Genomic DNA, 24,486 nt, shown 5'->3' with positions numbered 1-24,486 from the left:
TGCCTGCAGGTGGAGAAGCTGAGTAGGTGGCTGGCTACGCAAGGGCACAGAAGCTCGGGAACTCAGTCGAGGGGTCGCCAGCCTCCAGAAGGCACTTGGGGCCCTGAGTCTGGTCATCACCACCTACCGAGTGAACAAGAGAGCTCCGTGGCTGGGCCTCGGGGCATTCCAGCACTGAGGTGTGACGGAAAGGAGGTCGGTCCAGATTGTGAGGAGGTGGCTGGAGGGCTGTGAAGGGAATCTGAAAGCCAAGTGCAGAGAGCGCGTCGTAGACGGAGCAAGTGACTAATGTCACAGGTGCCCTTTCAAGTCCAGGAGGCGAGGGCTGAGAACTGGCAAAATGCGCTCACCTGAGACGTCGGAGGGAGGGACCTGGTGAAGGACGGTAGGTAAGATGTTAACTGGAAAGGGAGAGACTGGGTTGAAGAAAGGGACGGGGTGATACCCTGTTTTTGAGCAGTTTTTCTACGAGGATTAGCAGAACTGGGGCTGGGGCTCGTGGACAGCGTGAGGACAAAGGAGCTTCTTCCCAAAGCGCAGTCTGCAGCTCGGCTTCCCTCGGCCGCTCCCCCCCGTTACTGCGGTGTAATTACGCGTCTTAGAATTCCCAGGGGTCCTTCTTCCTCAGATGAAATAAAAGAAGGAATTAAAAGACTTGTTTCTACTTGTGGAGGAGCCTCTAAAATTTGACCTTCAGCCATGTCACCCCAGAATGTCTTTATGTGGCTTTTGAGTGCTCTGGGCAGTTGGAGGGAAAATCACCATGTTGTTAAAGCAACAGACCGTCTCTGACCCTGAGGGACATGGCCTGGAGGGGACACTGTCTGCTGGGAGGTCCAGGGAGGGCTCCACTGGGGGCTGATCACGGAAGCACTTACTTCCCGGGGTGTGAAGCAGCCGTGAGAAGGGGCAGGGAGGCGTAGGACGGTTTCTGCTCCCCCCCACCCCTCCCCAGGGACCAGGGAGACGGGCTCAAAGTCCTCAGTATTCGACCCTCTGTGACCAGGCACTCGGCCGGAGCAAGGCTGCCAGATACGTCTTTTCTCTGAAACCAGAGCAGGACCGAGTGAGCCATGGGCAGCCACCCCTCTGGCCTCAGTGATTGTCCCAGAGGGGCCCCGTCCACACCCAGAGGAAGCTCAGTCGGGGAATGGAGGGAGAAGGCCCACCACACCCGGAGATGCGGACCAGCACCGCCCAGGTCTAGTGCTGGGGGGGGGGGCTCTGTCTGGGGAAAACGCTTCAGCTCTAGACAGACGGGCACCCCGGACCTCCCGCAGGCTCCCCGCTGCCCCAGCGCTGCTGACCCCGGTCCTGCGGGGGGCAGGGAGCAGGCAGTCTCGGCGTTTAGTCTGGGAGAGCATTAGAGCTGGGAGGTGCTCGCCCCTGGAGAGAGCCCCTGCCGTGTGACAGGCAGCACCTCCTCCTCCTCCGTGTCAGCCCGGCTGGCGGCCAGGTCCCCAGCACCCACCCGCGGTGCTTCTCCTCGGGGTCCCAGCCCCCCGCCCTCCCTGTCCCCGTCGCCCAGGAGCCTCCCTTCTCCTCCGAGAGGGGAAACATCCGTGATGGGTGGGGCACGTGTGCAAGACAGAGGGACGGGGACGTGGCCCTTTTCCCTCTGCGTCTCTTTCTCTGCGGGGGACCCATGGCCCTCTGAGTGCAGGGCGGTTCAGTGAGTGTGGCCACCGTGCTTTCCTCCTCATCACTTTGCTTCCTGTGGCTTTGCTGCTAAGTGTCCGCACTGACCGGCCCCTGCTCTGCTCCTGGATGCCCACACTTCTCCGTGTGTTGACGTGTTTTCTCTCTTTGTCACAGCGCTTTCCTTGGCCTCTTGATTTTGGTCACTCAGGTGTTGTCATGGCAATGACATCCTCAGAAGAGTGGAGCTGCTCATGTTGTCATGGTTATAAGGACCTCTTGATGAGAACCCCGCTTCACTGTCTTCACGCGGACGGCAGTAAGGAACGCTGGGGTCTCTCGGCAAGCCTGAGTTCTTAGGCTCGAAGCTAGTGGTTCTGCGCCTGAAAATGCAAGGGCGGTAACTGGTGGGCAGGTAGCAGTCTGTCCGTACGAAAAGGAGGAGACTGAAAGAGGGGCCACCCTCATCCTGCTCACCACTGCCGTGCCCTCCTCCCCCTCCTCTCCATCGTCAGCATCTTCACCATCGTCTCCGCCATCTTCAGGGTCAGCAGCAGCCTAGTGGCTAACATCTTTCTTGTAGGCTGTGTTCCGGGCACTTTTCTAAATGTCTTACCTGCGTGAACTCTTTAATTCTCTTGACAACCTTCCGATGTGGGGGTTACTCATGTTCTCTTGTAGGTGAAGGAAGAGAGCTTACCTAAGTGCCTTGCTCAGAGACACACACTAGCAGGGGAGGCGGTGAAGACGACCCAGGCCTTTGGCTGGAGAGGCCTCACTCTGAACCCATTAACCCACTACTCACCGTTGTCCCGTTTTAGTACTGGCAGCAAAATTCAAGGTAAATCAGCTCAGCTACCAACGGAGGTGCCAACTTAGATCATCTTTTTTTTTCATTATAATTCCACTCATTTACACCAATTTTAATTTTTAAAATCTTCTCATATTTTAATTTGATTCTGTAACAACCCTGTGAGGTTAACATTGCTGGTGACTCAAGTCTGGAGTCTGTGGTTTCCCAAGGAGACTTGGCTGCTAAACTCTGTGTCAGTCTAGTCCCAAATGCACGACAACCTGCTGATTCCGAGTCCAGGGTTTGCTGTGTCCTGCTGCCCCTCCTGTCACATGTCGCGGCCCAGGAGCTGGCTCTGGGGAGGAGAGAGGCCACACCGCCCAAGGTGAAGCAGAGGAATAAATGGCAGGTCACGGCCCAACATCCAGGCAGACGTCTGCCCTCTTCTGCCCCCCGGATCCGGGCCTGATGCCTGCACAACCCCAGTGCCCGCCCGCCCCCGCCACAGGGCAGGCAGGAGCGGGCGGCCTTCCCGCCAACCCAGGGGCCGGCGCTGACCCCGTGCGGCTTTGAGAAGGGGCTTTAAGGCAGGTGGGACAGTCCCAGTAGAAGGCTTCCCCAGAAAGGGTTCAGATGGCCCTGTGTCTGCGCCAGCGTTCAGGAAATGACAATGAGACACGGATAAGTTCCTTAGAGAGGAGCCTCTACGAAAGCACGGCTTTCAAAGCAGAAGACACTCGGGCCTGTGAGTTGCCGGGCGTCATTCAGGTGTAAGGGGCTGGGAGGGGATGGCAATGAAGTTAGTGAAGGCAGCAAAGTCTGCAGTGTTCTTACTGCTCTAGGCCGCACCCCCCACGTCAGCTCACGTGACTTCGGAACAGCCCTGCGAGCTTAGATACTATTACTACCCGTGTTGGGCAGATGAGGAAACTGTGGCACGGAGATGCTCAGCACCCGCTGAGGGGGATGTAGCTGGTAGGAGGCAGAGCTGGGACCCGGCCCTCCTCTTGGGGATCCGCCTGGAGAAATCGGCACGCCGTCTCCCATGGGCTTGGACCGGGTCCCAGGAGCTGGGCCTGCGCTCGATCGGAGGCAGGACATGGTGACCTTTCAAGACTCGAGTTCTGATTACACCACTTTCTAAGCAGTGTCCCCTTGGCCACACGGCCCACCCTCTGAGCCTCAGGCATCTCACCTGTGAAGTGGGTCTCACGATAGGATGTGCATCCTGGGCTTCTTCAAGGATGGCGCAAGATGACACAGCAAATGTACGCCCTGGGCCTGGTGCAGAATAAACGTTCTTCAGATGTTTGCCGTAGGAGCGGTGGCATCAGGAGGTGGAGACGTCAGTAAGGTGCATCACGACCCTGCCCTCGGCAGCAGAGTCTCACGTTAGCTTTAAAGGTTAGCAGGCTACTCAGAACACATGTGTCAGGCGTCATAGCTCACACGTGGCAGGTGAGACATGTGCCCAGTCCCACGCCTGCCCAAACCCCCATCTCATCTAATACAGTTTGCCCTGTGCTACCTTTAAATGACCTCTTGGTAGAACAGCCACCATTTCCCTTTGTCAGCCTTTCCTAGAGCCTCGGTTTCCCTTTGACTCCAACCTCCAGCCCCTTATCAGGTGCCCAGTGGACACTGGAGGCCACTAACGAGTGTCCCTGAATAGAGGGAGTGAGCGGCTGACCAGGGTCTCCTTACCATCTTCTCTTCCACCTGCAAAAAGACAAATTCACAGTGAGCAGCATCTGATTTGGATAGAAACGTAAGTTTAGTTAAAACAGCAGAAAGTGACTGAAATCTAACCCAAAGCAATGCTCTGTCCTAGGTGGTAACAGACAAAAACACAAAGAGAAAATTCTTATTTCTACTCTAAAAAGACGTTTTCCTGGCAGGTATCCATTCAGTGTTGCGTTCTGTTCTGGCCATTTCTGTGTAAGCAACGTCCCAGCCGCCCTGAGCGTGTGTCCCTGTAAGCTGGGGGTCCCGTCCAGGAGGCCTGACAGAGAGCCCCCTCCGGGCCCCCTTCCAGGAAGGGGAGCTTGGACGCAGGGTCCGTGCCGCCCACAGGACTTGATACTGCTTTGCGGCTTCCGTGTGTGGTGCTTGGCCGTCAGCTCTGAGGATGTTTCCTCGTGCCTGTTAAGATGAAAATGCCCCCCTCTGCCTGGCGGGCTGGTAGGGCGGCCCCTGGGAGAAGGCTGGCCCGTCTGCCCCCCGGATGCCACGGCTGCAGAGGGATGTGAAGACAAAGTGGGAGACAGCCCGCAGGGTCACAGCGGTGTCTCTGTTGAGACGCAAGTTACATACAAAGGGGAATTGGAAACGTCACGTTGAGTTGTCACCCCACCCACGTCTCGCCCGGGAGAGTTCTCCAGCTGGAGAGTGCTGGGACCCCAGCCCCTCAGCGCTATTACGGCGCCTGTTGACTATAAAGTTCCCGCTGCGAGAATGAAGGAAGGAGCCCCTTGCCAAGTGCTCAGGGGGGTGCAAGTGATTTTACCATCTGATGCCGTCCATCGCGCTGGGGAACATCGCGGGGAAGGAAAAGGAGGAAGGAGAGTGAAGAGTGTGTTGGGAAGTTGGCAACCGATAACCCGGCCTTCACTGAAAAGAGGCCCGGGCTGCAGTGCCGTGTCAAACAGCAGACGCCCGGGCTCTTCGGTCGGGCATGTGTCTGTGCAGTGAAGCTTGGTGGCCTCTGGTCTGCACTTGGGACTGGAAGTCCTTCAACACCCAGATGCCCACCTGACAGCCCATGGGGCCACCCATGATGAGAGCTGGGGTCAGGGGTACAGGGACGGGAAGAGCCCTTTTGTGGGGACACTTGATTTGCTCTTTGCTCTGCCTGTTACGAAGTGGGTGACCCTCGTAACCAGTCCACTCCCCTGAACCTCTGCTTCCTCACCCGTAAACGAGGATCCGAGCATGGAGATGAGCAGTCCTATTTCCCAGGTGCTTTGTCAGCACAGAAACATCGTGTGCCCCATCCTTTATTGAAAGTTCCGCGTCGATCAAGCACATTCTCCAGGGCAAGGCCAGGAAAGGAAACCAGGAGGGCGAGGAGGGGGGTGTGGACCGGGTACAGTGCCATCTGAGACACAGATTTTTTTTTTTACGTTTCTGCAACACAGACTCAAAAAGCAAATGACGTAACCACTGTTTGTGACCATTGTCATAACATCAGTTCTCATGGGTTCCCATTATCTTTGTAAGTCTTACCTGGATTCATGCAGCATCATTACCTTGAAAGTTCTCCAAAGCATTTCACAAACGCTGCCTAGAATGAAGCCCAAGTGAGCGAGGAGAGTTGAATCTGGAACTTGTTTAAAAAGAGCAGAACAGCGGGACATAACTGTGCAGAACAGAAATTGCAGAAGTCAGACGGGGAGTGGCAGGGCAGAAGGAAGATTCCAGTGGGCGCTGGTTTTAGAATCCGGCCGGGATCTTTGACTTGCAAAGGACTCAGGAGCTCAAAGTCAGTGCCGGGTCCCCTCGTCCTGTTAAGTGGCAGCAGAGCCAGGGCTCCCCAGACCCCAGCACCTGGGCAGCATCTGACCTGCCTTTGAGCAGCCTGTGAGCTCAGAGAGAACTTTACATGTTTTAATGGCTGAATTCGAAATTAAAGAAGAGCAGTATTTCATGACGTGGGCAAATTATTTGAAACAAAAATGTTTCATGAGAACATAAAACAGAGCCACCCCCTCTGCTTCTGACTGCTTCCTCCCTGTAGTGTCAGAGTGTAGTTTCAACAAGACTGTACTTCCTGCAGAGCCTGAAATGGGCGTCACTGGTCCTTTAGAAGAGAAGTTTGCCCGTGCCTGCGACGCACAAAGACCGAGTGTTGACGGCTCTGATCGCTGCTGTTAAACCTCGTGTTCTGTCCACCCTCCTGCCTTCCCTCCTTCCCACCGCTCTGTGAACTTGCAGTTAGGGGCGCTCTCATCCACACTCCCGCCGTCCCTCCTAGAGTGGTCCATCCATGCGGGGCCCCGCGCCCTCCCCGGGGCCCCTCACTGGCTCCCCCGACTGTCTCACCTTGGTATGACCTCTGCCGGCACAGGGCGCCCGTTTCCCTGGCCCGGCCCGGCCCGGCCCTGACGTGTACACTGCTCTGCACTCCCCCACTTTGCCGTCTTCGGAGTCGCCTTTGTCTGGGGGTGGGGGGGTCACAAAGATCCAGCCCTCGCCCTGAGCTTTTGATCCTGTGAGCTTAGGACAGCGTCACTGCTTTGCGGTCGGTTCTGAGTCCCCTTCCCGTGGGGAAGGTGTTCAGATGCTGTCGCCGTTTCTCTTTTCCATGTGGCACTTGGTGGCAGCACCTGCCCTGCCTTCACTAGTGGCGGTCCTGCGGGCACCATCTCCTGTGACGAGCAGGTGCGCGAGAAAGCGGCACCTCCTGACCCCCCCCCCCCCCGGTGCGTGCAGACGCCCTAACCTGCCCGGTCTCACACCTGGGCCTGACCGTCCCTGGCGCCCCCCCACCCCACCCCGCCGGCCCTGTCTCTGGCTGGAATGTCTGCAGCCCTGCATTTACTTGTGCAGCAGAGGTGACAGGCCTTAGGCGTCCTGGACTCGACCCAATTTATCATGTTCCTTTTGAAATTCTCAGGCATCTTCTAAGCGAACAGTCTTTCAGAATCTCATCACTATGACTTCATAGCTTCAAAAATACTTTGCACATTATTATAATAATGATAATCTGACCAGTGGGAGGAAAGGGTCATTCTGACAAGGAGATTCCTCTGCTGTTGAGACTTTGAAATCCTGTCACTTACTTTCAAAAGCGCATCGCAATTTTTGTGTCAAAAAATGAATGCGTGGTTCTTGCTACCTGCTGGAGGTACAGGTGTTACTTACAATCTTCACAACTTTCCTCCTTTTCAAAATGTTTAATATGTATTTGCAGAAATTTTACTGTCATAAACTTAACCTTTAGAAGTAGATTTTCAACTTTAAATGCTGGTAGATGTGCTTGGAAGAGATAAGAAGGCCAGGCCTTTCCCGGAAGAGCAGCAAGCCTGCCACGTTGCAGGCAGTTCCCTCCCGGGACAGAGCGGGCTTGCTTCCTCTCCCTTCCTCTGTGATTCGCAGAGCCCTCCCTCGGCTCCTGAGACCCCGCTGTAGCAGAGGTCAGAGCCACGGCATTCCCTCGTCGTCAGGTGGATAAATTCTGGAGCAAAGCCCGGATCCTAAAGTCAGGCCACATGGGCTTCCTGATGCAGAGGTGTCTTCCCTGCTTCCGTCTTCCCGAAATGCCATGAGAACCCCCTTTAGACCCTGCAGGGAGATGGGACACGCTGGGGTCCTGTGCTGCGTGGCCGGGAAGCGGGGTGTGCAGCCCGACACCCAGCAAGCTGTAACTGTTCTGTGCCCGTGTGTGCGTGTGGCCTTCCTTCCCGCGCATCTCTGGTCACCAGACCTCCTCCTCTTGTGTCGTGATTAAGCTGAGTTGACAAGTGGAGAGGCTTTAGAATGAGCGGATGCCTAGAATCCAGCACTGTGGGTCGCACTGAAACGGGAGGGAAAGCTATCAAAGTGAAATCCGTCCTCTTTTCTCCATTTTCCTTTCTTTTCCTCTCTCTGTGTACCCCTGAAGACTGTGCCCTGTGACAGTCCCCTGGGCTTTTTAACAGTTCCTTGAGGTAATTTATGCCAAGATACGTGGGGCTCAGAGATGCCCCCACCAGGAGAGTCATCGGGTGAACAGCTGACAGAGCCGCGTGTTGGATGGGTTTTCCACGCCAGTTCCTCAAAATACTCTATGGACCTGCTTATGATCTCATCATTAGGGCTTTTAAAAGCGAGTCCCCTGGGAAAGCTCACAACTAATTAGTGTTCACCTTTGCACAGGCAGCCCCCTTGAACAATCTGGTGCTGGCTGACAAAGCCCGGAACTCGGTGGCACCTTCCCTCGTCAGCCGTCCTGCTGTTGCTCCGGGCCATTCTGAAACACCTCTCACGGGTGTGCTCGCTTAAAACGTAAGCCGTCAAATGTTTTGACTAAATATATTTAAGTACTTCAGTCAGAACATTTGATGGTTTTATAGAGATATATATAAATGTACCTTTGTACATGCGTGTATACATATGCAGTTGTTTGGTAGCAGATTTGTACGTAGCCATCACATTATATATAAAATACAGTAATTACTCATCTGTAACCATTTAGACAATGTTATTACTCATCTGATTTATGATACTTTGATCCAAAAGGCTGTCTACAAAGTAAAAGCCGTGCTTGAAGAATGATTTTGATCTCACTGAAATGATTCAAAGCATCACTCAGTAACTTCTCTTAAGCATTGATTCTTTTCTAACCCTGGGCACGGTGCTCTTCATCTGTGATCACATTTAATCTTCGTCACAGCCCAGTGAGGTGGGCACCTTTGAATCCCCATTTTACAGATAAGACGACTGAAGCTCAGAGAGAGGTACGGTGACTCGTACAAAGTCCCCAGTAACACCTGCTCTGGTTCTCTCTCACTAGCTTGTATGTTATCTGCAGAAGCGAATCGTACACAGAAGGAACACAGACGTGGAATTAACAGACCTGAGTCTGGATCTCAGGACCCCTGATTAACCCTTTTCAGCCTGTTCCTTTGTTTATAAACGAGGGATAAGATATATCTCTCTAAAAATAGGACTGTATGCCTCTTCTATGTCCCCTCCAGGCATGAAGGAGCATCCATTAACAGAAGCAGGGCTCTCTAGTCATGGTGCTGATACGATCAGGAGAGACTTATCCATACATATCCATGTATCAGCTTGGGGGTGGGCAGAGCAATGCCAGAATTTTGAATGGAAATCAGAGAAAGAGAAACCCTGGCACTGGGGCGGGAAGGCAGAGACCGAGGTGGGTGGCCCAGGGTTCCGTGCTGGTGCTCAGATGTGCCCGTAGGTTCTTCGGGCCTCTCCCCTGAGATGGAATCCAGGTCCTTCCCTGGACTGTAGGTTGACTTCCCTGACTCCCTGCTAATGAATGGGAGGATGTGGGAGCCAGGCTGCTGAGATCCAAGGCCAGGTTGCAAAGCCTTGTGCTTTCCTGTGGGGCACTGGCTGGGGAGCCTTTGCCACCACAAGAGAAACACAGCTACCTGGAGGTTGCCATGTGCAGAGACCACGTGGACAGATGCTACAGACGCCAGGTCCCGCGGCTCAGCTGTTGGGGTCACTGAGCAAACCATGGAGAGGACCACCTCAGCCCCGACCACCGTCGAATGGAACACTTCATGCAGCATCTCCGCCAGGTCTCCTGGCTGAGCCCAGTCCGCGCCAGCTGCATGGGCAAAACCTCTCAGGGGGACTCTGAGATACACCTGTGCAGTTTCAGAGCCCAGCAACAGAACGAGTATCACAACAAAGGGAGTCACGCAAAGGGTTCCATGTCCCGGTGGAGATACGGGCTGTGTTCACGCTCTGCTGTAGCTGTGACGCGCGCAGCAGCATCGTGCCTGAGAAACAGCGTGTGTTCACCTGAGTGAGAAAAATCTTCATTGCTAAAAAGTGCTAACCCTCCTCCGAGCTTCCGGTGAGTCAACAAAACCCGTTAGTGACAACAGAAACCATTGATCCCAGATCCCATAACAAGTAGAAGAATCTTGAAAAGGTTTGAAATTTTGTGAGAATTACCAAAATGTGACACCGAGACATGACGTGAGCAAAAGCTGTTGGAAAAAGGGTGCTAACAGACTTACTAATGCAGGGCTGCCACAAACCCTCAATCTGTTAAAAAAAAAAAAAAATGTCTGAGAATTGTAGCAACCAAAGGGCCATAAAACAAGTGAGGCCTGTTCGGCTGTGGTCGTCACCGGCCTCTGCGTTGGGCGGCTTGTTCCCCAGCAGTGAGCAGCTGGAGCACGGGCCCGCCATGCGATGACATCACAGAATCGCTCACTCAGACGTCCTGTCCGTCTTTCTGCTTCTCACCTTGGTTTCCCCTTCCTGCTGGGATGTTTCCTCTGGACAAAGGCAGCGTGGACTGAATGATCGCGGGGGGGCCTCTCCGGTGCCTGCAGTTTGCGGCCTGGAATCAGAGGTCTCCTTTCAGATTTCAGGGACCTGTGGTGAGCCCAGCGTTTCTACCCCAAGTCAGGGAGCTGTGAAGCCTTGGAGGGTTAATTCAGCCACTGTGTGTGTCGGAGAAGAGCCTCCCCGCTCTGTCGGCCTTTGGGCCACGGCACCCATAAAAATGGGGTGGCCTGGAGAAGCCTGAGATGAGATGCGTTTCCCAGCTCGTTTGCTAATGTTCTCGCTCAGGCTTGCGTCTTAGCTGAGGGACCCTCGGTGGGGACACTGCCACTCCTTCCCGGAATCCATGGGCAGGGGCCCGAAGCCACCGTGCCTGTCACTCCCTATAAATCAGGAGCCAGGCCAGTTGACACTTGGGAATCTCTGTGTCTGCACAGCCAGAGGAAGTCCGATCGCAGAGAGAGGTCCGGAGCACTTGAGCAGAGGATCAGAACTTCCTCGTCCGCTCCCAGCCAGTCCCAGGCCTGGGCTCCCAGTAGATTAACTGAGCCGTTGCAACAGGCTTGGATTCTGTCAGCGGCTCAACCATCCCCCTGTTTGCTGTGGAAATAATTACTGCTTTGCCGTAATATTAGCTCTGAGCCGTGACTCCATTACCATTATCACCGGAATATTGCCCATTTATTATCTCCCAGCAACCCTGGAAGATGAATACTGGGCTTCAGAGACCAACTGTTTTACAGCAGACGGGGTCTGGGTGTGCAGTGTTTAATGAGGTAAACTACATCATAGCCAGCATTCATTTGGCTGCAGTGCCCTCCACTAAATCACTCTTAACCTGTAAATCTGCCTCTGGTTTTGATGTGCGCTTAATCAGTGAGGAGGGGCATCGCCATTTGAGAAGGGGATGGAGCCCGCCTGCCGGGGGGGGGGGGGAGGAGAGGAAAGGGTGAGAGCGAGTGAGCTGGGCCGTGTTCCTGGGGAGCCTGGGAGGCGTGGGCGGGCCACCGAAGCAGGAGCAGGAAGCGGGCAGAGTTCACACATCCTCTGGTCCTCTGGGCCAAGCTCCCAGGACCATGCAAAGGCGACGGGATGGCTTAGGCAGAACCAGAATGCCTCCCGCTCCTAGCTCAGGAGTTGTGGATCCACGGAAACCATTTTTGGATCCCCCTTAAGGTCTCCCTGCTTGTGTTTGGCATCCTCAGTGCGACCACATCCACCCACACCAGACAGATCAGAAGCAGAAGACAGAGCTAGAAATTGAGATTGTCCTTTGGCCTGAGGTTGCGGGGAGGCTCCAGGAAACACGCAGCTCTCCCCACGTTGCTGAGCGCACAGGAGCCCACGTGTGGGCGCACAGAGCTTACTGCCTTGGAGGAAACGCGGTTGGAGACACAGCAGGGGACTGACTGAGCAGCAGATGAAAGGACACTCTGCATCAGGCCTCCCTTGTCACCGCATCCCTGCCTCTGAAACTTGAAGGTGCATAGAAATCACCTGGGGATCTTGTTGTAATGAATACTCAGATTCAGGTTCTGCAGGTCTGGGGTGGGGCTGGAAATTCAGCATTTCTAACCAGCTCCCAGGGAGCCGGAGGCTGCAGGTCCACGGACCAACCATAGAGGAACTGAGGGCCCAGGGAGAAGGGAGGCGCCTCCTGGACCAGAGAAGGCTGCGTCTCTCAGGAACAGCACCAGCGCTGGCCTGGCCCCGGGCAGAGTCAGCCCCGTTTCAGACGCGGGCAGGTGCAGCTGTGTGGCTTTTGCTCCATCAAATGCTGGTGACTTCCACGCAGATCCTGGGGTGAGCAAGGCATGAAAACACGTCAGAAATAATATTCCCAGACCAGCAGAGAGCAGGAAGCCTGCCAGAAATCGGCGCCTTCCGTTTTTAAGGTCGAGAACACTGCATTCCTGAAAGCATCCTGAGATATTACCTTTATATCATGAATTGCGGAAGAACCAAAAGGGCTTGAACACAACCTTGGGCTGGAAGCCTCGGTGTGACCCTGTTTTCCAGAGGGAAGCGCAGCCCCTGCCTTCCTGCTTGTGAGTTTCCTGGAACAGCCTCCCTTCTCGATCTTGACAGCCCTCTCTCCACACAACCTGAACCAACTCAAAACCTACACAATCATGCCGTACATCAAGCCAAAGCATGAGGGCTGAAATCGGCAAAACTGTTCCCTAGAAAATTATTGGGTTCTTTCCTTTAAAGGGGGGAGCCTATGTGCTTCTCAAAAGCCTGTCTCAGGTAACCCCCCGTCTGTCTTAGGAAGTGCCAGTGAGTTTTACTGAGAGAGGGAGGGGGGAGGGAGACCTTCGTGGTTTAGCAGGTAATCGCAGGAGTACGAGGAACCCGCAGCTAGTACGAACTGGGAATGTATTTCACTGCGTCTTTTCCCTACCAAAGCTTTTTGCTGTATTTGTCTGAAAACTCATTATTATTATTTTTATCTCAGGGTATACATCTGAAGCATAATATCAGTGTGTGCATGTGTATTATGAGACTAGAATAACAATAATAATTTTCCTTTTAAATGTAATTATAATTAAAGGAAAAGAACAGTACTAATTTATGTTTTTTATTGTCTCCCAAACTATTTCGCTAGTGGTTGGATAACATGTACGTGGTTTGGGAGCATAATGCCTTCCCTGGTTCATCTGTCCATCTATCCACCCACCCACCCACCCACCCATCTACCCACCCATCTACCCACCCACCCATCATTCCATCTATCCATCCATCCACCCACCCATCTACCCATCCATCCATCCGTCCACGTATCCATCCATCCATTCATCTATCCACCCATGAGCCATCCATCTATCAACATTTATTTAGCATCTACTATTTGCCAGTAAAGCTGGAAAAAATAAATATATGGGGAAAATAAAGACAAATGAGGCATGATTACTATCCTCAGGGATTTCACAATTTAGCTGGAGAGACAGATACATGAATAAATGATTGTGATACCATTTATTTCCAGTTATTTTCTCCTTCCCCAATCCTGCAGTTTGCTTTATTGAACCAAAGACAAAAATTATGTAGAATCAAACTAAATGTGTAAACTTGGACACGATACTGACATAGTGACTATCACAGTGTTCCGGGGCGAGGGTGTCCAACTTAATGGTAATACTAGCTCTTTGTCGCACCTTTCCCAGTTTCAAATCTGAGCTATTATGTCTTGATTCTTCCCTCTCAAGAGCATTTTTCTAGAATCTAATGAAGTTGCAAACACGGCTGGGTGCTCCACTTACCTCTACAGAGCAGCTGTCTGCCGTCCACCACATGTTTGAGAGAAAAGCACTGTCCCCGACAATGCTTGGCCGCTGGCCGTGGTCATCAGTGGGGGACTCTGCAGGAGTAGGGCTGCCCCAAAGGACGGGAGAGACAGAGGGATGACCTTTGATAGAGAAAAAAATCCAAACTCTGAGAGATTATCATCATAAAAAGGCACATCGGCGTATCAGTTGGTGAACGGAGGCAGTTAATCAGGAATCCGGGGGATGTGAGGTAACCCTAAATATTCCTCTGAGATGTATTAAGGCGTTGGCCTTACAGAAAATCTAATTATGAATCGAGTGTGTGTGTATATATATATATATATGACACATAAGTAAATGCATATTCTAGTAATAATAGCATGTGTATTACACATAATGATGTGTATATATTAATGCACACATTCTGGATACACGTGTATGTATATAAAATTATGTTTCCTCTGGGCACATGAACACGTACCGTATTTGGCTGGTCATTAGCCATGAGCTTGGTGTTCTGGTGCGGGTTTAACCGTATGTACTGATCGGCTACCACGTGTTAGACGTAGGACTTTGTAACCAGGTTTCCTGTTAGTTAGTTGTCCTCCCCTCCAGGCCGCACAGTTCAGCCATGTCTAGTTACAGGAGCCAAACTAGCTGAGGGGCTGTTCTGACCTGGAGCAGGTGCGTGCAGCCAGTGTCTCGTATGGAGACTCGTGTGTACAGTGCCCTTCTTGGAACTGCATCTGTCTAGGAACCTTCACCGCTTACCGTGACCTGTCACTCTTTCTTCCACAAAAATAAAGCTGCTGATGAGCTGCCCTGTTCTTCGTACTCAAAACGTCCCTGGCACAGCTGAAAACTCTGGAGGCCTGACTTGTAAGCTACCACGGGACTCAGGATTCTGTCTGCACGTGTTTGTGTGGAAATCTTGTATCCTTCAGTGGCCCCCCACCCAGCTCCCTGATTTCAAGTACATCCATCAAGCCCAATTGCCCGTAAGCAGGAGAAATGCTCTGTTAAGAAGCAGCAACTGGGAGGAGAATGTAAACCATCCCTTTGTTGTGATGGTCTCCGTGCGTGTGCTGTGTTCTCTCCCACTTAGAGGCAAATTGCTGTGGGTGAAACATGCATTTTGCTCTCAGATGCTGTCCCAGCCTTTGTTCAAGTGCACTTTGCAGAGGCACAATAGAATTTGGTAGTTTGATACCATCGCCTCTGTTTCTTGCAGTGTATTTGTTTGTGTCTCAGCTACTCAGCAGAACCCGGAAGCCCTCAGGTTTCTCTGTCCTTCACCACACCTCTGCCAGCCCCGCTCACCATCCTGGGGACCCTCCCCAAGTCACGCCTTCTCTTTTTGTGTTATCTGCTTTATTTATCCATGCATAAGGAGGGTGCTACCTTAGCAATTAAAGTACATCCTTATTTTACTGTGTTTTATTTTACTATATATATATATTTATTAAAGTACAGTCAGCCTACAATGTTGTGTCAATTTCTGGTGGACAGCATCATGGTTCAGTCATATATGTACACACATACATTCCTTTTCATACTCTTTTTCATTATAGGTTAGCACAAGATATTGAATATAGTTCCCTGTGCTGCACAGTAGAAACTTGTTTATCTATTTTATATGTGTTAGTTAGTATCTGCAAATCTTGAATTCCCAGTTTATCCCATCCCACCCCCTTCCCCCTCCTGTAACCATAAGTTTGTTTTCTGTGTCTACGAGTCTGTTTCTGTTTTGTAAATAAGTTCATTTGGCTTTTTTTTTTTTTTTTTTTAGATTCCACATATAAGTGGTATCATGTGGTATTTTTCTTTCCCTTTCTGGTCCATGTGCAGCCGTTATGGAAAACAGTATGGAGATTCCCCAAAAGACTAAAAATAGACTCACCATATGATCCAACTATCCCACTCCTGGGCATATATCCAGAGGGAACTCTAATTCGAAAAGACACCTGCACCCCAATATTCATAGCAGCACTGTTTACAATAGCCAAGACATGGAAACAGCCTAAATGTCCACGGACAGATGACTGGATAAAGAAGGTGTTGTATATATATACAATGGAGCACTACTCAGCCATAAAAAATAAAATAATGCCACTTGAAGTACATCCTTTATGTATTTGCTTTAAAGTACATAAAGAAGATGGTGAAATTTCCTTTTGGCTTCCCTGGAAATAGGGGATAACCCTGAGTAAATTCTTTAAGCTTCTAAATGTGTAAAGACAAATAGTAAATTTTACAAAGTTCTGCTTAGCTTAAAAAAAAAAACAGGGGTAGGGAGTGGTGGGGGAAAGAATAGCAAAGAAAGAAGAGGACGTCGTTGGCCATCCCTCTTGCCTTTCTTCCACCCTAGTTATTAAAAGAGCAAAGAAACCCCCCTGGGTCCCCTCCACTGTCTCCCCTCAGACGCTGGGCGGCTCTGCCCATGCTGGGCTGGAGGCTGATTTCACACGGGCGAGGCGCCCACCCTGCTCAGAAGAAAAGCAAGTGCAGCCTCAGAATATCTGAGATTCCCGGGATCACTCCACAAATTAGAACCTTTTATCAGCCCCTAATAGCTGTGCAAACTAATTATATTTTGGCCAAACCTTGCCAGTGACTCCCTGGAGGTACTATTATAAAATTGTGAGCTTGGAAGTGCGTCCCCATTCTGTCAGCATCAGGGTGATTCAGCTGCAGGCACGGTGTTCCAGATCAGTTCTGCTTCCACGATGTGCTTTGCGTAAACCGGGGCATTTGCAGGCTGGGGTGGCTGGGAGGGGAGCAGAGGGGCCACGGCTCTGTCTGAAAACACGGGGGTGTGCTTCCAGCCGTCAGACTTCAGATGCAGGGGCCGGGTTTCAGAAGAATCCATTTTTTTCCCTCCCAGATTTTAAGGGGAGGCTGCAGGGATCTTAGCCCAAGATGGAAAGCTGCCCGCTCTGCATCTGGGCTGAAACAGCCTCTGACTTAGGGAGTTATGTCACCCCCTTCTCAGTGTCTCTGTTCCTGCACATGCAGAACAGCAGTTCCCAGCATGTCACTGTTCAAATCCTTCGCCAGGTCTTAGAGCAGAATCTGGAGGAGGGGGACTTTCTCCGAGAGCTCGACAAGAGGGCTGTGGACCCCAGTTTGTCTCTGAGGATTTCGATTTACAGATAATAAAGGTTCACACCCTATGTGGTTGAAATGAATTTTTCAGCCACATGTGTTTATCAAACATACTGGGACAACGTGACATGATTAGAGGTGTCTGCCTGTGAATGCCAGTGGGTCCCCTCCCCCTCCCTGGGCTTCCTGATAATTGTCTGTAGGGCTGGCCTCAGAGAACAGTCACTGCAGCAAAGGTCCCCTTCCCCAGGGTCCCACGGAAGAGTCCGCGTCCAAGGTGACTGGAGAAGCCAATTTCTCCGAATGGGAGCTGGCGTTCAGTTCCTTCACGGGCTCTGCTTGGTCCTGCGGAAAGCAGGAAAATGAGTGAGATGACCTTCCAATGTACTTGGGCCACTTAGGACAGTGTGTTTTGACCACCGCCAGCACTGACCATCTGCCTGAGTTTTTGACCAACCATGGGCCACTGGTGCAGCTGGAGAGCTTGGAGGGGCAGCAGAAGTGGGAGGCTCTTGCCAAGTGGTCCGGGGGGTAGTTCTGAGGCTGGCTAACAGGAGGCAGCCCCTCCAGCCCTGCAGTGTGGCCCTGAGCCCTGCTAGGCCCAGAGCAGAGGCAGGAGATGTGGAACCAGGAGGCTGCCAGGGTCCAGGCCCTCTCTCATCAAAGGGTCCCGGGTTCATTTCTGTCTGTGCCATCTGCCATCACATCTCGAGGGCTCCTGCGATGGGTTCATCCAATTCTTGAATTCTTTCCAGTTGTCTCTAATTGCATTGCAGATCAGTAAATCATCCCAGGCTGGGGCTGACAGGGAGAGACATGGGCGCCCTGCCACACCTGCAGCAGGTGCCTCTGAGGCAGCGGTCCAAGCAGCGCTCGGCACAAGCAGGAGGGATGCTGGCTCACTCAGTCCCCCGGGCGCCCCGGAGACCTCCCTGCCCCTGGGTCCTCCTTGAGTGCCTGCTAGCCAGGTACCTGCCTCAGGCAATGCAGGCAGCCTGGAAGGACTTAGGCGCTGTGTCTCTGACCGGAGGTGGTGATCGCCGTCTGGGTACTGAAGACAGCTGGTGGGAAAGGAGATGCTATGCTTCATCTGGAGTTTTACGAAGTTGGGACAGCACTTCTCGCCTGCTAAATAATGCAGTGGATTGATTCGTTGGGACTGGGATGGGTCTAGAAACCTGCATGTTAAATGTGCACCACAGGAGCTTCGTGGGTGGTGACCAGCCCCCTCCCCCGCCTCCTGAAGGACCCCTGAATGTTGGATGGCACGGTCCCTCACTCTGGCCCTGGGCGCTGGAGGACCTGCTGTCTCCAGATGGATGCAGGGCTCATGTTCTCTTCGCAACCTGGTCCCTTGAATGAGGACACAGATCCCTTCCGATTAAAACCGCACTCAGCCACTCTGCGCACTGGAGCCCGGGGCGCAGCCCAGGTGACGCCGGGAGCTCTGCCTCACGGGGCGGAGGGACCGCCCCCCTCCCCGCCCCGCCCCCGCCCCCGCCCCGGCGTTCAGGGCGCAGACTGCTGGCTAATGGGGCGGAGCTAGCTGAAGTGCCTTCTATTAATGGAGCAGAATATAAACAGAATAAAGCCTTCATTTCCCAGCCTGTGGTTTCATTATTAATATACTTTACAGTTCACAGGTTGTACGTCCGCGCCCGTGTTTTCTCAGCTGGTGCAATCTGCGGCTCCGAGTAAGAACAGTCATAAAATTTTCATTTCCAGCTGAATGTGCGTCCAATTCGCCGTGAAATGTTCTATCTGTCGTGAATATTAAGTGCACTGAAGCGGTGGCTGCTGGATTAGGCAGGGGGTCCCTGGGCTCCTCCCAGGCCTGGCAGAGGACGGAGGCCCACGGTGCTGGGTCGGGTGTGACGGCTCCCGGGAGACACGTGGTGTGAAGCCAGGGGCTAGGGGCCGCGGGTGCAGCTCAGGGCCAGGGCAAAGCGATCGGACAGGAGGTCAGAAGGGAGTGGAGGCTCCAGTGCAGCGAGGAAGAGAGGCCAGGTGTCACCAGGCGGGGGAGGCTGGCGGGCGGGGGTGATGTTGGAGAGTGCCGGCGGGTGCTTTAAGCTCAGGGACTTCTAGACACACCCTTAAGGCTGTGAGGGAGCTCGCAGGGAGGTGCAGGGCAGGAAGAGTCAGCCCTTGGGAAGGCGCTTCTGTCCCTCGGCCTGCAGACCCGGGCAGGCAAGGGTGGCAGGGCACTTGGTCCTAGGAGCCCATGTCGCCCGCTGTCCACTGCCCGGGGCGGGGGAGTCATTTGCCCCCCAGCACTAAGCTGGCACCTTCCTTCTCACACCCCACCCATGCTCAGCCACTCCGGTGACCTCTGTCTCCCCAGTTCCTTCTCCCTGTCCCTGATCCCCGCAGAATGGAGCCTGTAGGGTGGGCCCGTGCTCTCCCCTCAGGGGGCAGCGGGCAGGAGGTGGGGCCCTGCTACCTCCTGGGCTCCATCCTGTCAGCTGCTGCCTCTGGTCCTTTCCTGCCCACAGGCCCCAGGGCCGGATGTCTGTCCTGCAAGCGTCTGATGTGGTCGCTGCCCCAGGCTGGAGGGCAGAAACAGGCAAACGGGGGACTGAGCTGGAGCCAGAGGAGTCTGTTGCCTCAGGCCCACAGCTTCATTAGCCATCTGAGAGGAGCTGGCCGAGCTGCGGTGGAATCCCTGAGAGGCTGGCCCACTCTCCCCGAGCTGAAGTGCTGCTTCAGGCCTGGGTGTGGGGCTCAGCCTGCACCTCCCAGCCAGGCAGGCAGGGAGGAGTCCCGCCCAGCCAGCAGAGAGGCAGGGAGAGAGAGAGAGAGGGCGGGAGAGTGTGTGTGTTGTACATGCGTGTATGAGTGTGCATGTGAGGGCATGTGTGTGTGTCCGTATGTGCCCAATCACGGATGTGGAGTCCAGCGGCCGTAGCATCCTTGGCTGTTCACAGCTAAGGCCCACAGCCGCCCAGCATCGGGCACTTCCTCACTGGAGGTTCAGGACCACCGCACAGTGACAAGCTTGTGCGATTTCTTCAAGGTCCAGAGCAGCACTCAAGGTGGAGCCGTAGGAATACGCCCAAATTCTGATCAAGAGGATCCCCTCCCCCCCCACTGTGTGCTGGGCTCCCTCTCTTCAGTTTCCAGTTGTTTCTCTCTGGTTAATACTCAGATAATTTTGCATTTCTCAAACACATGCCTACTGGGAGACATAAGTTGGGAGGGAAAAAGTGAGCCAGCCAAAGATGGCGATGTGACCAAAGGTGGGTAACACGCCTGACAGCACCCCAGCCCACCTTCACCCTCTGCCCTGGCTCTGCAGCTGCCCTGCGGGGGCCAAGGCCAGCCTGCTGCGTTTCTGCCCCTGCAGATGCCCCTCCCTCTGCCCAAAACACCACTCCATCCTCCCTGCCTCCCCCGAACCCCGCGCTCCCCCAGCAGCCCCCCCAGGGCCAGGTTAGGTGCCCCTACCTTGGGAACCCCCCCAGCACCTGTCGTCACCCGCCCCCAGAGCACTGCCCCTCTCCTGGGCCCCTCTGGGTGTGAGCTAGACATGCACCCCTCACGTCCAGGGTTCCTCACACAGCGGTCTGTTATCTGTTTGCCTGTCCTGCTCCCTGGACAGACAGTGAGTTTTTCAGAGCAGCGCCTGTAGAATGTCCATCTTGTAACCGATACACACTCCGGAGCCTGGGTGCGTGGGAATTAGACAAATCTGGGTTTCAACTCCAGTGCATCCACTTACGTGCTGTGAAACTCTGGCTGAACCAAATAGCCGCCCTGTGCCTCAATCAGTTACCTCCTCTCTAACATGGGGATACTGTATAGAGTGCTGCTATGAACATTGGGGTGCATGTGTCTTTTCGAATTAGAGTTCACACGACTGGACCATTATGCTGTTCACCAGAAATTGACACACTGTAACGGGCTATACTTCAATTAAAAAAATTATAATGATGTTTTCAGGGGTATATAAATATCAAAACTTACTTTGTACACTTTATATTTGTCTAGTTTAGTATATCTCACTTATACCTAAATAGAGCTATATCTAAATAATAATAAATAATAAAGCTATACTAAATACATTAAAAAATTAAAAAATGAAATAAAATGGGAATACTTAGCTTCCTTCAAGGGCAGGTTGTGAGGTAATCATATACGTAACAGGGAACTTAGGACAATAGTGAATGTAAAATAAATGCTTAGGAAGTCCTGCTTTCCTTTCCTTTAATAATTATCTCTTCTTTCCAATAAATGTTTGTTGAATGAATACATGAGAAAAATATATGTAGTAAAGTGCAAAATGAATGAACGGTTCAGACTCAGATTCCACTAGGGAAGGACGAGGTCTTCAAGGTCAGGTGGAGAGAGGTCTGCCAGGAGGAGCTGGTCCTCCAAGTCACCCTGGATTCAGAGATAAGTGCCTTCGCTCTGGAATCTCGGAGGACAGCCCTCTACACATTTGTAGTCCCCCCTCCCCTTCTATTCTCTGGTCTCTTTCCTTTACGGGAGCTGAAAAATTAGCTCACACTTTCCACCTAGTGGAGTTTTACCCCATGTGTTTCTTTAACCTTCCACTTGGCGTTGTTAACCTCTCAGAAAGGCCTCATCCAGCTCTAATTCCTGGGATCTTCCGAGAGCATCACCTTCCCCGCGCGGCCCTGGAGAGAGGGGCCCGAGATGACATTCTCTGGTCACAGTCCAGAGCATCTGCACATGGGAGAAAATGGAGGAATTAAGAGAAACTGCTCTCAAACGATGCATGCCTGCCGAATCCTTAACTCCACCCCTTGGTGCTCAGAACTCTCGCCTTTAAACGGCACTCACAGTGAACCCCACAGGCGGCCCCTCTCAGGGAGGGACGGGGAGAACTGCACATCCTTCTCCCGGCTTGTCACTGCAGAGCTGCAGTAATAATAGTCTTTTTCTGATCCCCTGAACTTTCCCATCTGCTTCATAAAACAATGGCACTTCTTCCCTCGCTCAGTCTCCCTCTCTCTTTTATTTTTATCTTCCTGCACTATAATTTAAAGCTGTGGCAGTGCTGTAGCCCTCGAGGTTTTGTTTTTTTTTCCCCTCCTTTCTTCTCCCCTTGCTTTAATACATGACTGTTATTTAAAATGGCCTTTCGTCGGAGCGCAGGAAGCTGCCGGAGCCGGGGCCCTGCCTCGCGCCTCTGTGGAGGGCGGGTGGGGCCGGCCTGGCCCCTGGCCGCCCCAGGGACCCCCTTCCCGTCCACACTGCCGCACAAATCGGCAGGGCTGTTTGTGTGTTTACTGGGTTTTCCCGCGAGGCGTGTTTTCAGAAGACCTCAGAAGCTGAGGCCCCAGAAATGCCCCCACGTCTTAAATGGCCATCGTATCAAGCTGGCGGCCCTCAGCGGTCGACCGGGCATTGGGTCCAAACAAAGCGATCCGAGCCGAATGCAGCGAGTGCGGCGTGCCCAGACCCCGGGAGGGGCCGCGTGTCGGCCACCGAGGCAGAGATTCTCGGCTGTTGCTGCGTGAGCGTTCCCTCAACTGCTCTGCCAGTCACACCGGGTCCCGCTCCCTGCCTCAGCTGGACGGCTGCCTCCAGGGAAGGGCCGTGGCCGGGGGCTGCTTTTCCCGGGAGATGCCATCTATTTCAGGTGTCAAGAAGGAGGGCGGCGGGCCCTGGTGTCTCCCACCCATGCTGCCGCACCCGCTGCTCTGGTTTGGCCTCTGGCCAGTGACCGCTTTGCCGTAAGACCCTTTGCACACTGCCGGCCTCTGTGTGGGTTCATTTCCGTGGATGCACCTGTGCCTCTGAAAGCGGTTCTGGCCTCCTGTGTTCTCTCCAGAGCCTCCTCTGAGCTGGCACCGGCCAAGCAATCATATTGTAAACGATCTCATGAAGGAAGATGCCATCGCAATAAAACATGGGGGACAGAACAAGGCTGAAGGCTAGAACAGTGTGTGTGTGTGTGTGTGTGTGTGTGTGTGTGTGTGGAGTAGGGTCAGTGGGAAGGCACGTCCCAGCCCTCATGGAGGTGACCACTCCTCTCTCTGGAATTTGCAGCCATTCCACCAGCTGGAGAAGGAATCTCTGGGGAAGACGGAGACTGCCTGTCCCCAGCTGGTGTGCTGAGGTCTACAGGCCCTCTGCAAAGGGAAGAGGTTTTCCTCCCAGCTGCAGTGGGCTGTCTCCTTGGCGGTGCTGCCCCCGCGGGCTGGCGGCAGGAGGAAGTTCCCAGAGGTCTGGTCTCTTGGTTCTTCTGGTTTCTCGATTCGTTCCTTTGGAGTAAATGTCATGGCTTCTGTCCCTCCTTCTCTGTCGGAAATCTCCGTTCTCTTCAACACTGGAAATCATCTTGCAAACCACAGGGATACTAAGATGAGAGGGAGGCTAGAAGCCAGGAGCCTGGGTTCCTGGTGAGTGAGATTCCCAGCCCTGAAGGGGTGATGCGGGTCAAGGCCTCATCCGTGCACTCCTCTCCGGTATTCCCTTTAACTTTAGGCAGAGCGGTTATAATCAGTATCTTTACCTTCCTCTAACAGTTCAAGGCTGTCGGAGTGTTAAAAATTTGTCACGTTTCCGACTTCATAGCTGTTGCTGACCTACAGTTTAATTAAGATTATAGTTTTGATCATCTCTAGGTCCATTCCTGTTGCTGCAAATGGCCTTATTCCATTCTTTATGGCTGAGTAGTATTCCACTGTGTGCGTGTGTGTGTGTGTGTGTGTGTGTGTGTGTGTGTGTGCGCACGCGCACACCACGTCATCTTTATCACACTTCAGTTAAAAAAAAAAGAATCTAGTTTTGAGTTGAGGGTTCCTGTATGTTTCATGTGTCACATGTTTAGCTCATTCTTTGCTCCACATCCCCCCCTGCGCCTCCACCTGGGATTATTTATTTAGTTATTTTGGTTTAGTTCTTCCTGCTTAAAGTACCATGCTCAGGGTTTCATCTAATGCAGCTCTGCTGGCAGGCGGTGTCTCCTTGGACCCTTGCTGTCCCACGAAGCCCTCAGCCTCCCCCACCACCTGCCTGGTCCACCCGGCTTGGCAGGGGCTGGTCAGTCAGTGCAGTTCTGCTTGGCAGATCTTCCTTTCCTCATCTTTATTTTAACATTTGTTCCTCGTCTTATGAAAAATTAGAAATTTATCTACAATCAGCCCTCTGACTCACCTTCCCATCAGCCCCCGTTCTCCCCATTTCTTCTCATTCATTTCTGACAGCGTCGGGAACCAAATTCTTCTCTTTAACCACTTTTTTATTGAAATACAGTCAGTTTACAATGTGTCAATTTCTGGTGCACAGCATAGTGTTTCAGTCATGCATGTACATATATTCATTTTCATATGCTTTTTCATTGTAGGCTATTACAAGATATTGAATATAGTTCCCCGTGCTCTACAGTATAAACTTGTTGTTTACCTATTTTATATATAGTAGTTACTATTTGCAAATCTCGAATTCCCAATTTATCCCTTCCCACCCCCTTTCCCCCTAGTAGCCATAAGTTTGTTTTCTATGTCTGTGATTCTGTTTCTGTTTTATAGATAAGTTCATTTGTATCTTTTTTTTTTTAGATTCCACATATAAATGGTATCATATGGTATTTTTCTATCTCTGGCTTACTTCACTTAGATTGATAACCTCCAGGTCCATCCATGTTGCTGCAAATGGCATTATTTCATTCTTTTTTATGACCGAGTAGTATTCCATTATGTAAATATACCATGACTTCTTTACCCAGTCAACTGT

General features: G+C 52.6%; 1 protein-coding gene across 6 annotated transcripts in view; it reads left to right on the top strand.

Moving 5' to 3' along the window:
- NTM (neurotrimin) overlaps nt 1-24,486 on the top strand; it is an 820,661-nt gene that overhangs the window by 728,118 nt on the left and 68,057 nt on the right. The window lies entirely within an intron of this gene.

Source organism: Camelus ferus, chromosome 33 (assembly GCF_009834535.1).
Source record: "Camelus ferus isolate YT-003-E chromosome 33, BCGSAC_Cfer_1.0, whole genome shotgun sequence".
Taxonomy (NCBI): Eukaryota; Metazoa; Chordata; class Mammalia; order Artiodactyla; family Camelidae; genus Camelus; species Camelus ferus.
This window is presented reverse-complemented; position numbering and strand designations above follow the sequence as displayed.